Here is a 14,319-nt window from a genome sequence, read left to right on the forward strand (position 1 = left end):
CTATTTTTTTAAATTTCCATTGGTTTGAATTCTGGAGGAGCTCAGCATCACTCCGATACTGTGTCCAATGGCCTTAGCAGGAAGGTTGCTTCAGAATTTGGCCTGACCCATGCCACTGTTTCCATGGGCACGAGTTACCTTTCCTCAGATTTCCCGGTTATTTTTCTGTTTGGTTTAGTCTGCAGCCAGGAATTACTGTGTTGGTATTTTTGCTTTAAGCACATCTCCTGTCCAAACACCTTCAGCTGTAAGGAGAGCCCTGTGCTCCCTTGGGTTCCGGAAACCCCACTTATAGTCAGCAGAAACGGCCCTGCACCACACATTTTGCCTTTTAGAAGTCCTATTCGTAGTAGGCCTCTACAAGCTCCAAGATGACTGAGAAAGGTAACTTGTTTTCTTGATTGGTTTACTTGCCTGATAAACCACCAAATGAGTTCCTTAGAGGCAGGAATTCAGGAGATTGGATTTGTCATTTGCAGTAGCTGATGAGGAGAAGGCAGTGCAGCACTTTAATCCCCTGGGAGCTGAAGTACCATGAAGTATCATTTCTGGATTCAATACCTTACCTTTCCTCATATATAGAGGAAGAACACCAAACCCCACAGGATAGTTATGAGCGATTTAACTGGTCTCACTAGAGGTGTGGCTCAATTGGTGGAGCACCAATCTCGCAAACACCAGGCCCTGTGTTCAAATTCTAGTACTATTCACAAAAGAAGATGAAGATCACAGAACACTAGCCTAGTCCCTGTCCTGCAGGAGGCATTATTATACATGCTTAATAAAGGTCAGTCGGATTTACTTTTTTATGAGAGTACATTTATATATACACTCAAAATATTTTCATAATTCTGAAAATTCAACTCACTATCTTATTCTTTTTTGTTCTTTTCCATATACTGCAAATCCAACAAGACATAGCTATAACAATAATGGATGTTATTGTGTATTCAGAAAATTTAAGTATTTGTGAGCAGTATGTTCCTTTATTTTCAGAAGTAAAACAGTTTAAATATCCTTAGAAAGGGACACTAAAATTCAGGGAATTCAGCTTTATTTTCTCTCCTATTTCTCAACATAAAGAAAATATACTTCAATATTTATAAGGCTCAGAATAATGGATGTGCATAATATTGCTTTACATACATTTCTGCTTTTAAAAAAAACTCAGTTTAAGCACAGTAAAATGCCAAGAACATAGACTTAATTATGCAGAAAAAAAGATGCTTAAACCGCAGTGCACATTCAATAGACAAAATCCAAAGAAAGCAGTCCTTCCTGAAACATTTACAAATCAATTCATTATATTGATTTGGAGTGAGTTGTGCTGTAATTTAAAACATAGATTGCCACAGGACAAACTTGATAAAAATCCTATTTCTAAGGCATTTTCACTCAACTGTGCACTTGCCTTGAGAATTTTCAAGGAACCGTGATTGCCGAACTTTACTAAACACTATTATATGTAAATAATGGGCTTTAATAGAGTAATGATTAAGAATTAATCATAACTAAATTTCAGAAGTATGCTGTAATTTGTCTGAGTTAACTAATAACTTCAATAAGCCATTGATAGCCTATTAAGAGTAGGCAATGTGTTCCTGTTTAAAAAATGATTTATCCCACATACAATACATAGACAATTTCCATCTCATTTCCTAGTTCTAATGTCATCCTTGAAGAAAAATGTAAGGTTTACTTCTGTCTTGTTTGTCTTTCAGGGACAGAGCTGTTCCATGGAGAATCTGTTATTATGCTTAAGAGACTTTGTATCCCCTTCAACTCTCCTGATGATTTTCAGGTTTATCTTGATACAGTTTAGATATTTTTATCATTTTTTTCCACCTATAGTCTCAAAATGTAGAAACAATAATGGCGTCAAGTACACGGTGAACCCAGATAGGCTTCGAAGGCTAACCAAATTTTAATGACAGAGCAACCAAATGTAGGCATGAGGTAAACCACTTAATTAGAAAAACAGCTAAAACACATGCTTCTTGGAAAAGCTAGTATATTTGCCAGTCATTTTCTTCTTAATAAAATACAGGAAGTAGATAATTCAGGAGTATGACAGGGTTAACTAAATAAAGGTAATTGCAAGTGAATTGTTCCTATGTCAGAGAAATAGCAAGCAAATATATGCCAAGGTCTGTTATGTCTCCTTTTGAATAAAATCTTTTATGCCTCAGTTCTTCACCCAAGCAACAATTCCACGCAGTTATGTGATCTCTTCATTCTATTCTAATTTTAGTTGTTCTGAATTGTCAATAAGCTAAATAATCATACTAATAACCAACTAATCTATTGTTATTTCATATCTACGCACCGCATGAACATTAGAACATTGCAACATAGAAACATGTTAAATACACCATATAGGATGTATTTATATTCAAATGTATCCTGCTTTATTGATTTAGAAATTAATAAGACAGGATTAATGTCTCAATTTCTGTGGTATTTTCTAAAAGGATAAAAGGAGTAAAATGAACAAGATAATTCGGAAGAGTATGAAATAAAATAATCCAAAGGTAGGCAAGTAAAAGTAAAGAAAATAGATGAAATGGAAGGAAATAGAAACCACATAGTAAGGTTGATTATTTTTTAAAGTTAGATTCAAATCTCCACATAGAGGTACTGACATCCAAGCAACAATAAAAAAGCTTATTATCCTGGTACATCATCTTCAAAGTCTTTAAAATTCTGGTAAAATGATTTTTTAAAATTATGAAAACATCAAATTGAGTAGCTAAATGAAAACAATATTTACTTTCTTGTGTAGGCTTCTTTAAAATAAAAGAAGAAAAATGTCACAAAAAGACGGCCTATAAACCAAATTGCCAATAAAGAGTGCAATGTCAAACACTCCCTAAAATTTGTTACCCTATTGAACCAGAAGAGTTCTGTTTTAAAGTACCTTCTCTGATGTTTGCCACGTATTTTCAAATTAACTACCTTTCAGCACTAGAAATAATGTTTCTGTAAAACCACTTAATCCTTCTTATTGAAAGCACTCATTTTTTTTTCTGGTTATAAATAAGCAATATAGACATATGCATAATTGGCTATTTCAGTTATTTGATCCCATATTTAAAACAAAACTTAGTCTCTATATCCATCATGATTCCTAAAGCAATTCTTGAAAGAAATTTGGTTAGAGAGAAATGTAGATCTTTATCTGAACTCTTCCCCACTAATTGTATAGCTTTTGTAGGTTTGCAGGCCGATTAGCTACCACAGCACAGCCTTTGCTAACACCGCCACCTGCTGTAGACTCTCAGGCATTTTCCAGCATATAAAAATAGGGAGAAAAAAAAAAGAAAAAAGAAAAAAATTGAATAGCATAGGCAAATTAGTCTGGAAAATGAGTATTAATGCAGATGTTAAAGACAATTTGTATACAAGCCAATGACAGAGATTGTTCGGACAACAAGTAATTTTATCTTTGCTGTACTAGGTGACTGATAAGGCCTCTGAGGATCTTCCCCCTTGCAAGGAGGTACTCTACAACTGAGCCATTCATTCAGCCCTTTTTTACACTCATTTTCTTTCATGTCAGTTCTGTGGCTTAAACTAATTGCCTACATCCCTGACAAAATGACCTTAACATTTTGTGCTCAATGCTAATGCTCTACCACTTGAGCCATAGCTCCATTTCTGGCTTTCTTGGTGATTAATTGAAGATAAGAGTCTCATGGACTTTCCTGCTTGGGCTGGATCTCAGTTTAAACTAAGATCTTCCCATCTCAGCCTCCCCAGTAGCTAGGATTACAAGTGTGAGGCGCCGGGCTGGGCTTTGCATTTATTATTATTTAGAAAGGACCTTCCTCTCTCAGCCTAAGCATGTGCTTGGACCACAATTTTACTATTTTAGGTTTCCTGTTATAGCCACAGAGATAGGCATATGCCATTGTTGCCATTGAGATAGAATTTCTGAACCTGGCCTGCTTAGCTCTAACTGGACTCAACTTCCCACACCTGGGGTAACAGGTGCATGACACCATGCCTAGCTGTTGCTTGAGAAGGGGTCTCATATATAAGTCACAGCTGGCCTCAAACAATAATCCTCCCAATCTCAGCCACCCAGGCAGATTTCAAGTATGTACGAGCCACCAGCACCCTGCTTATGAAAGCATTTTGTATGTTACACAAAAGAGAGAGCTTCAATACAAAAAAAAAAAGGACACCAATAAAATTATTCTACAAGGAATTAAGTGATTTCCTTTAAATTGAGGGAACTGTGATTAATGGAAGGAAGATTTAAACGAACATCAAAGCATTACAAACAAATGTGGGGAAAATGGTAATCTAGTTGAAAGGTATACAAAAACCAATTATTCCAACTTGCATATCTTTCTTAGGTTTGCATAAACTTTCCAAAGAAAAAGTTGGAAAATGTATTGATGTTTTCAATCTGCTATACTATTACAGCTCAACTACATAGGATTTTAAAGAATATCACATACTTTAATAAGGTTAATATGCATTTTAAAGTTTGAAAAATAATTGAAATACTTTGTTCTGGTTTTGGTAGTACCAGAATTTGAGCTCAGGACACTGTGCTTGTTCAGCTTCCTGGAGCAGATGGTGTTCTACCATTTGAGCCAGGCCTCCATTCTTAATTTCTGTTTTTTAATAGATGGACTCTCAGACTTTTCTGCTGGCCTCAAAACTATCATATGCTAGATTTCAACCTCCTGAGTAGATAGGATTAAAGGTGTAATCCATGGCCATCTGACTTTGAATTTTTTTTCCTATTGGTCATGGGGCCTCAACTCTGGGCCTAGACTCTGTCCCTGAGCTCTTCAGCTTAAGGCTGGCACTCTACCACTTGAGCCATGGTAGCACTTCTGGCCACCTTCCCAACCCCATGACTCTGAAATATTTTCATTAAAGAATAAGGCTTTCCCTGCTTCCTTTCATTTTAGAGAACAATGACTTACAGCAACCTTGAACCTTATGGAGATGGCTAGTTGTATAATGGGAACACTGACCTAATAATGCTCCTAAAGTAACACAGGAATATGTACATGAGAATATGAATGTACCCAATTCTTTCTTCTTTACCAATTGAACAGCTTCAAAGTGACGCTTTAGTTGCCTCTTAAGTTTTATGAAAGTCCTTCAGATTCTCCAACACATAGTAAAAAGAAACAACAAAAAATTACTGAGAATTTTGAGTATGCTTGTAAAAAATCTTAGGAAGGGTATATTATTATTAAAGAAATTTTAAATCTCCTTTTTTTTGGTGGTACTGAGGTTTTGAACTCCTATTCTTACAGCATCTTACCACTTGTTCTACATTCAAAGTGAATCATTTTCCCTTAGATATATTTCATAAAAAGTCTCAAGATTTTTCCCAGACTGGCTTTAGACTATGAACTTTCCATCACTGTGGCAGCGATTACAGGAGTAAGCCTTGGCAGCTGACACCTAGACCTCTTTATGTTTTTAAGTATAAGTCTAATGTTTGTGTAACAGACTGCTAAAGCATACATATATTTCAATGGCTTAGTTTGACCAATACAAGCTAAGAAATCCAGGCTACTAGGCAGAAATTTCAGCTCCATCTTGCAGATCCACCACAGCTTGAATTTCTTCTTGCCCACACATCCACCTGGACAAACATGACCAGGAAAAAAATTCAATGATTATCACGGAAATTTGAGGTTTGATCAGTACCACAATGTAAGCTACTGAGAATGGACTGATAGAGGACTCAAATATATTCTCATTATCAAAATGCTAATTGGTGAGAAAGTAAATATTTCATTAGGAAGTTCATTTACTTATTGCTAATGAGCTTATATTTTTAATAAGCCCTTTCAGTTTTTAAGCAACCATACTGTTAATGACTTAAGGATCTTTACACATAATAATTACTACTTCAAGTTTCTAAGAACTGCCAACATATTTCTCAAAAGACTTTTTAAAGTATATTTCAAAGGCATTCTAATTTAGTATCAGAACTTTACTAAAAACTAAAATAACAACTGAGAAAAAGTTCCTGACAAATTTTACATTCCCCTCGCATATTTTGAAAAAAACCTCATACCAAACATTACACTGAGGCCTCCTTTGGTGGTTCACACTTGTAATCCATGCTTGTAGGAAGTCCAAGGACAGAAAGATAGAAGTTCAAGGTTGATCTGGGAAAAAAGTTACTGAGATCCCATCTCGACCAAAAAGTCCAGCATAGTGACATTCACGAGGGAGGTTATAGGTATGATGAACATAGTCTGACATTGGCCTCAGACAAAAACATGAGATCCTACTTGAAAATTAACTAAAGGAGGAAGCAACAATGCTTGATAAGAAATGTACTCATTACCTTGCCCATGTAATTGTAACCCCTCTGTATGGTATTTTCACAATAAAAAAATAGACATTGCATTGAAAAGCTAAAAAAATTAAGAAAAGCTAAGAAATTAACTGAAGGAAAAGAAAGCTAGAGTCACGATTCAAGTGGTAGAGTATCTGCCTAGCAATTGCAAGGAAGGCCTAGTACTGCCAAATAGAAAAGTATTTAATTGTAATTATTTGCAAGCACATCAACTTCAGACCCAATGGTTCACCAGAATATACATATGAATGGCTTAAATATCAGGGTGTAATGTAGAACTGTGACCTTTGACTTAGAAGGAGAAGGACACAAGGTCACAATAGGAGCAGCAAGATTAATGGATTCATATTGTATTTATAAACCAGAGAATGAAGTTAAACTGTTAAAAACCCAGGTCATTTTGAAAACTACTGTTACATCTCTATTAATCACACCATTAAGACCCTAATAAACTGTGCTACTTGCAGAACTTATTCCTGCAGGTCACTTTAGTATACTATGTGGTCATTGGATTTTAAAAGGTTATTTCTGGTTTCCATAACAATAAATAGATTAAGAATCCAAATAGTTAATTATATGTACCAATATCACTATAAGCTTTTCATATGTGTTTCCTCATTTAATTCATATAACAAAATTTTATGGGGGAAAATATTAAGTATCCCACTATTCAGAGATGAAAATTCTTAGGTACATGTTATATTATTGGCCCAATGTTATAGTAGAGTTATAGTTATAGCCAAATATTAGCATGCAGATACTATTAAAATAAGGAGAATTAGGAATGCAGTGGTTAATAAAAGATAATAGGAATTCATTGTCAATGAGAAGGCTGTTTCTTTAAATCCTTTATTCCATTGCTATAATTTCTTTCATTGTCATATCATCTTTTAAGAGTTAATTTTTACTTCATTAGTGAGTTTGAGAAATGTTAGTCTCTAAACTTTATTTTTGTTGATAATGAATAAATATACACTCTATCTATATAAAACTATAAATCACAGATACAACACCTAGAACAGGTAACAAGCACCACACAAGGAATGCATCTAGAAAGTATATTTAGCATGTTTCTGTTGCACCTTTCAAGAATGAATGTCATTCGAACTGCAATGTAGCTCAGTAATAGATACTGTGCTTGGCATGCATAAACTCTTGGGTTCAATGTCCAGCACACCATTAAGAAAAAAAGAATAATCATATAAGGTAATATAAATAACTTCTTGTGGCATGACATCTGTAAACATATAACAACTCTGTGCAAGTACTTATTGAAGGAAATATATCGTGTATTGAAATGCTATTAAAATTTCAAGCCATTTCTTTTACAATAAAGATGTGTTATTTAAATAGGAAAATTTCACTTCATCATTTGAAATCACTCATAAGCTGGCAAAAAATTCCAAACTTGAAGGCTTCAAGAAGAATCACAGAATATAATATAAACAACTGGATTTGAAGCTCTAAAGTCAAAGAAGTAAAACTGAAAACATCCTACCCCTAAATATCAGAGAAAGGTGACAAAAATCTATTTGTAAGAGAAAAGAGACTTAATTTCCAAGGAGATTATTTGATGCTTTAGAACTACCTTGCTGCAATTGAGCCAGAATTTGTTGACTCATTATGAAAAAACATCTTGAATTTTTATTCTAATTTAAAATAATAATTTCAGAAACAGCTATATATTTTATGTGTAAATTGTCTCAAAAATAAATCATCAGAAGGATGGATATTTTGTTCTAATATGTCATAAAATAATTATTATTGTAGGTAATTAAAAAGGATAAATATCCATTTCTACAAATTGTCAAAACAAATTTCCTCCTTACTGTAAATTATTTTTTTAAAAACTAATACAATTTGAAAAATGTCTACATTTTAATTTTTAAGAGGCGTGTTGGTCTTTTTTTCATAATATATCAGTTGCTTTTCTAACAATATCAATAAGCCCAAGGGAGCATCAATATAAATTTCCAAGTTTCAATAATAGCTAAAGTATTAAATAACTAATCCAATATAATACTCTATTCCAAAGTAGAGTGTCTGGCCAATATACCTCTTCAGAGAGATATTGTAATTGCTTCACTCCACTTTCAATAAGCGATCTATAATGAAAGTTGCTTTTTAGGCTTAACCTAGAGCTGTGCCCTGTGGGAAAAGATAGAGTCTTTGTAAAATGTGTTACCGTTTACTAATAAGAATGCAGAAGCTGCACAACTGATGAACCAGCAAATCTGCTCTGACTTATTTAGTCTTTGCTGAATGAATTTGAATATCATCAAAATACATTATCCTTACCCATAACCTGCTTCCTATGATTCGCTCTCTCCTAACACTCACTTCAAAAAGAACTTTAAGCACTTCAATATTTTATGTACTATGCTAGCGCTATGGCATTACATAAAATAAAGAAAAATGTCTAAAGGACAAAAATGCAGCTTTCAATAAGAAAGGGTTGAAGTGAGGATTTTAAACTCAGAGAACAAAAGAGAACATTTATATAGCAGTTGATGCCAATACATAAAGCACAATTTCTCACTTAAAAATTGTGCAGTTACCTTCCTTAAGTATTTCCCAGTTGTTTTAAGAACCATGGAGACTTAGAATAAAATCTCCTTCTACCAGTGGCTGGCTATCTTATCTTGAATACCCATGCTAAATGAGCTCTCCCTTTCCTTCCTAAATCACGCATTACATGTATAGGACATACCTTAAGTATGTGGAAAAGAGAAAGATAGTTATTCCACCTGATCTTGCTCATAAAAATTAACTATAAATGCTATCAAATATTACAAGAATGCTAATTTAGAATATTTTGGAAGCAAAATATAGTTTAGTTTTACTGAGATGGTGATGCATGAACTTAGTCTTGAAAATTAAGGAGAAAATAAGAAGAAGTTGCAGATGAGTAATTGAAAGAAGTGAGCTTTAATAGATGGGGTTGACATGCATAGCTTCTGGAACTATGTACTTGTAGCTCCATGAGAGCAAGACACTGAAGCCAGGTACATGTAACTAAGAGTAGTGCATGTAACTAAGCAAGAACATGCATGACTACAAGAACAATATATTCGAACTTTTTAAAATAATTCTACTACCTCCTCTTAGTTGTACATAATATACAACATGTCCCATGTTTAGATATCTTAGGCCTGGGTATGTCTATAAGTTATAAATAAATAAGCACATATTGTTGTACACTATCAGAAAAAATAATTAAGGGTATTTCAATTAAAGAGGAAGAAAAGACCTCATTCTATATTCTCCAAAGTTGATGCAGGGCAATTAGGATTTTAGATAAATGGTTAACTATTGGATTTTAAAAGCTCATTCTTGGCTGTATTCTGGGGCATAAAACAGAGGATGAAATCTGAGATGAGTTAAGCAGTTAGAAATCCTCTATAGTACATATGTGGAAAAGACACTAAAAAATGACTACGGCCAAATGGAATACCAAGGACAAAGCAAGGCTATTTATAAGAAGAAGAGCACAAATTATAAATCAGGTCAACTTAACATCATTCATTACATGTTGGCCCTATACAATTCCATAAAGATAATTCCAATTGTACAGCTTCTAATGCAGGCATAAAAGTCATTTATACTATATAGTTGTCCTATTTAAAACTCAATGATTAAATTATATTCTGATTGCATGACGATTTTTTAAAAATCATTATTATTTTTGTGCCAATCCTGGGGCTTAAACTCAGGGCGTTGGTGAGGTCCCTGACCTATTATGCACAGCTCCATTTCTCTGGTTTTTCTTTTTTGTAGAAATAAGAGTCTCATGGATTTTCCTACCTGGGCTGGTTTTACACCACAAGCCTCAGATCTCAGCCTACTGAGTAGATAGGATTACAAGCATGAGCCACCCGTGCCTGACATGACAATGATTGTTTTTATCTTTTTTGGCCTGTTATGGAGCTTGAACTCTGGGCCTGGGAGCTGTTCCTCGGCTCTTCAGTTCAAGGCTAGCGTTCTACCACTTGAACCATAGAGACACTTCCGATTTTCTGGTGGTTTATTGGAGATAAGAGTTTCACGCACTTCCCTGCCCTGGTTGGCTTTGAACCACAATCCTCAGATCTCAGCCTCCTGAGTAGCTAAGATTACAGATGTGAGCCACCGGCACCCAGCTATGACAATGAATTTAAGAAAGATATGATATAAGTATCCTGGCTATATAACCTTAGTTTTTTTTCATATAAGTAAAAATGCTATTTTGATCACAGAAGATGGAAGAACAGAAGCAAAGGGAAACGAAGGTAAAGGAAAGACAAAAGTTAGTAGCTAACAGAATTCCAAGACCAATGTCAAACTATGCCATGAACCATTTTGATGATGGGACAGAGATAGGGAGATTTGTTTTCCGTTTATATTTTAGATTATATAGGCTAAGGATTTTTAAAATAAATCTGCATCCAAATCTATAAAGTTCCTATGTTAAGAAATAAGACCAAGCAAGGGACTTATGACATATAACAGTAAAGTCATGCTGTACCAAATAGAGATTTAATAATTGGATTTCACAAATTAGCAATGTTTTAGATAACTGACCTCCAATAACTTTACCCTTTGGAAATGGAAGACATTTGGTAATGAATTTAAGTTGTACCTTCAAGTACTAGTCACCAAGAATGCTGTAAGACTTACTTATCCATTTTGATTGTATGAATGAATAAATAAGTGAATGAGTCATTGTTCAAGTTTTATTTCATATCAAAGCCTTACTTAAGAAATGTATCGGTAGCCCTGTTTCCAGAAAAGTCCATGTGAATGGATGAAACATAATAATGTATAAGATATCCCTAGAGGCAGTTTTTAACAGATAATAGTTCCTTACTCTGACATTCCAAGTATGTGACATAACCTTCAATAACATTGCTCCTTTTCTAAATCACTCTAGCCTTCCCACAATTCTGTCAGTTAGATTTATATTGGAACCGGCTAACCCATGTAGTGGCAATAAGTGTATTCTCAAGGATATTTCTTTCATAAGAACTTCAGACACATAAAAGCATTTTAACCCTAATGTTAAAAATCATCACATAATGTTGAAAATAGTGCTATATCATTAAAAACTGCATACATGCTTTTTTAATTGCTGATATTTCTAATAGAAAAATGAGATGGTCTCTAACTTTTGGAAATTCTAGGAATTTACTGAACTCAGATTGACAATTCTGTGCAAACAATAAAAACAACATCCTACAGCTTCCAAACGTGTTTACTAATCATTCAAATTTTCATTCCTCTTTTTAATGTATTCTGAAAATACCATAGCAATCAGAGATCTATTATTGTTGTAATGGTAGTTGAGGAGGTAATGGAAAACCTCTCAGCTATACTGAAATTAGTCAAGTAGAGGCCAGCTCTAAGAAAACTGGTAGGGCTCTCTGCTTAGAAATAAGAGGTAAGGTGCCCTCCGACCACAGCAAAGTGACTCTAGTTTTTTTATTATTATTATTCCAAAATTTCAGATTTACGTCTGAACTAACCTTCGATCAGGACAAAAGTAGAATATATTCACCTTCCCCAGTAAATTAACTGACATATGAGCACCTAGCATGTGGCTTTAAATACAGCACTAAATTACCCTTCCTCCATAGAGAAAGAATAGACTGATTCATAGAGCAGGTAACAAACCTAAGGCTCTCAATCATGTCTGGAGGAATTTACGTGCACTGCAGACATTCACTCTAGGTAGAAGGTCATCGCTTCACAGCCTGGGAAATAATCCCTGCCAGCCTTCTTGCAAAGTGCCTGAGGCATCGCTCCTGAGAGGCATAACTTGTCTTCTTTCAAGGCTAGAGGTCAGAGCCATGATCACAGCTCCGTCAAATTTAAAGGAGAAAAGTATCTAGGGTCAAAAATATCCTAAGGAAAAAAAAGTAGAATACTAAAACTCAAAAAAATGTATTGCATTCCTCGGGGCTTAGGCCTGATGATGGAAAAACCTGTTGCAGAATATTAAATTTAGATTCTTTTTTTTTTCATCTGAAAGCTTCAAAATAACTAGACTAAAACTGAATACAGAATCTGATGGATGTCATGCTGCAATCATTTCTGAGGACATTTTCAAATGCTACACATCTATTTAAATGCTCATCAACCTAGATATTCTAAAAGAGAAAAAAAATCAAGTTTAAGTGACTTATACATGAAATGTGAACAGCAACTCAGTGATTAAATTACAGCATCAATTAACTTGAGTATACAAGAAGAATACGGTTCTTTCAAGCAATGTTAATTCTGCCTCTGATCAGACAAACTCCTCCTCATATCACAGTTGTTGCTTCATAAAACCTTACTCACACAGCAAGAGGGGAGAGATGATTTGTAAATAAGAATAAACTGCTGTTTGTGAACTAAATACATAAACTAAATTGATGTTTGTGTAAAAAAATGCAGCAATTTCCATATACTTTCAGGAGTGAAAAATTCTGAAAATTGTTTTGGAAAATTGTAAGACAGATGAAATTACCAATAAAGTCAACAAAAGTGGTTTGTTTCCCTATAAAAAGTCATAAATGAATGCATTTAAATAAAGATTAAAGGCATTTCTGTCTGTACATATCAGAAAGTGTGAAAGTGTTTTACTTTGGTCATCTCTGCCAAGTGCTATTACATGCTGTCATTTTCAGAAAAGGAGAAATGTATTTGCAAAAGCATACTGAACACAAAAGGCCTTATATCAGACAAGTTGGGGACTGCTGACAGAGCAACGTCAGCTCTTGGCCTACCAGGACCCTTGAACATCAAGATTTTATGGTGTGCTTTTCTGACATATCTGACACTGACTGCATTCTGTCCTACCTCTTTGGAATCAAGAGTAGTAAATTACTTTTATCTCTAAGTGTGCTCCTCCTTTTCCAAGAGACAAAGTTCTATCCAGAAAAGAAGACCCTGTGACAAAACTTTTACTCTCTTCTGCTATTGGTACTAGCCCTTCAAAACCCAATTCAGATACAGTCTCCTCATGGCTTTCTTTATTACCCAGAACCGACAGTGCCATGGTGAAATCTTAGTGGCTTATACCACAAATATTTGTTGTTATAGCTTGTTGTTTCATCTGAGAAGTGTGTCTATGTGTATGTGTGTTGGTTTTACTCACAAGGTCCATTAAGGATCTGGCAACGCTCCACTACTGCTCGCTCTCTTTCAAGGGTGAATGCCAGTCCTGCCTGTTTGCCCTTCCAGATTGCCTACAGACCAGTATGGATCTCCAGGGCTATTTACTATTTCTTAACTGAGTTAGCTAGAAAATCTTTTCACAGTGTAGCAGCTAGAAATAATTCAATTACAAGTTGAATTCTTTGCCTAGCTGCAAGGAATCTTGGCAAACACACTATTCCAAGAAAAACCCAAGAAAGCAGAGAAAGACAAAGGTAAGGGTATTTATTTCCACTATTCTTTTTCTGATCCTGCCCAAAATGTATGTACTAGGTGCCCACAAATAAGCTTTATCTTAATACAAGAGATTGTTTATCACCGATTTTACATCATTAGACATGGAAATCTATTTTTTCTTTTTTTTATTGTGAAAATACTGTACAGAGGGGTTACAATTACATGAGCAAGACAATGAGTACATTTCTTATCAAGCATTGTAGCCTCCTCCTTTGTTTCCCCTTCCCATCCCTTCCCATCCTCCCTCCCACACACAATCCTTCTCTCCCCCCCCCCCCCACCAAAGTTGTAAAGTTCGTTTTCGACATAATGACTTGTACAACTCATTGTGGCAATGGGTCCACCTGCATCCCTATTTAAACGATTTGTTTTTGCCCTTCTCCTCCACAAATTATAACAACATCAAATACAGTGAAAGCAGGGGTTATACCATGGGGGAGGGACATACAAACAACAAAGAAATAACCTTATAAATGTGTTAGAAACAATCGCATGAAAGAAAAAACATTTGAATACATATCTTAGGGTTCATTTCCCTAACATCAACTTATCTGACCTTTTCT

The 14,319-nt window shown here is 34.8% G+C and overlaps 1 pseudogene; it reads right to left on the reverse strand.

Moving 5' to 3' along the window:
* The window catches only part of LOC122117292, a 20,970-nt pseudogene continuing 6,651 nt past the window's right edge, over positions 1-14,319 (reverse strand).

Source organism: Dipodomys spectabilis, unplaced genomic scaffold (genome assembly GCF_019054845.1).
Source record: "Dipodomys spectabilis isolate Male_0828 unplaced genomic scaffold, ASM1905484v1 ptg000140l, whole genome shotgun sequence".
Classification (NCBI taxonomy): Eukaryota; Metazoa; Chordata; class Mammalia; order Rodentia; family Heteromyidae; genus Dipodomys; species Dipodomys spectabilis.